Consider the following 955-nt stretch of genomic DNA (forward strand, 5'->3'; position numbering starts at 1 on the left):
GCACAGATTCATGCGCCAGGGCCTCCTGCAGACAATTCACTTTGGTTTATTGCGCTATCTCTAATAGCACCCGAGATATCACCAGATATATATTGGATTTTACCCTGACCCTGAGTGTCCGGCCCCATGAGACGGTCGTTGTCTCGGCCCCTGGAGGTCCGAGGACGTTCCCGCTGCACAGATTCATGCGCCAGGGCCTCCTACAGGTAATGCACTTTGATTTATTGCGCTATCTGTAATAGCAGCCGAGATATCACCAGCTATATATTGGATTTTTCCCTGACCCTGAGTGTCCGGCCCCATGAGAAGGTGGTTGTCTCGCCCCTGGAGGTCCGAGGTCGTTCCCGCTGCACAGATTCATGCGGCAGGGCCTCCTACAGACAATGCACTTTGATTTATTGCGCTATCTGTAATAGCACCCGAGATATCACCAGATATATTTTGGATTTTACCCTGACCCTGAGTGTCCGGCCCCATGAGACTGCGGTTTTTTCGGCCCCTGGTGGTCCGAGGTCGTTCCCGCTGCACAGATTCATGCGCCAGGGCCTCCTGCAGATAATTCACTTTGGTTTATTGCGCTATCTCTAATAGCACCCGAGATATCAGCAGATATATATTGGATTTTTCACTGATCCTGAGTGACCGGCCCCATGAGACGGTAGTTTTCTCGGCCCCTGGTGGTCCGAGGTCGTTCCCGCTGCACAGATTCATGCGCCAGGGCCTCCTGCAGATAATTCACTTTGGTTTATTGCGCTATCTGTAATAGCAATCGAGATATCACCAGATATATATTGGATTTTTCACTGACCCTGAGTGTCCGGCCCCATGAGACGGTGGTTTTCTCGGTCCCTGGTGTTCCAAGGTCGTTCCCGCTGCACAGATTCATGCGCCAGGGCCTCCTACAGACAATGCACTTTGGTTTATTGCGCTATCTCTAATAGCACCCGAGATATCA

Source organism: Nomia melanderi, unplaced genomic scaffold, assembly GCF_051020985.1.
Source record: "Nomia melanderi isolate GNS246 unplaced genomic scaffold, iyNomMela1 scaffold0014, whole genome shotgun sequence".
NCBI classification, from domain to species: domain Eukaryota; kingdom Metazoa; phylum Arthropoda; class Insecta; order Hymenoptera; family Halictidae; genus Nomia; species Nomia melanderi.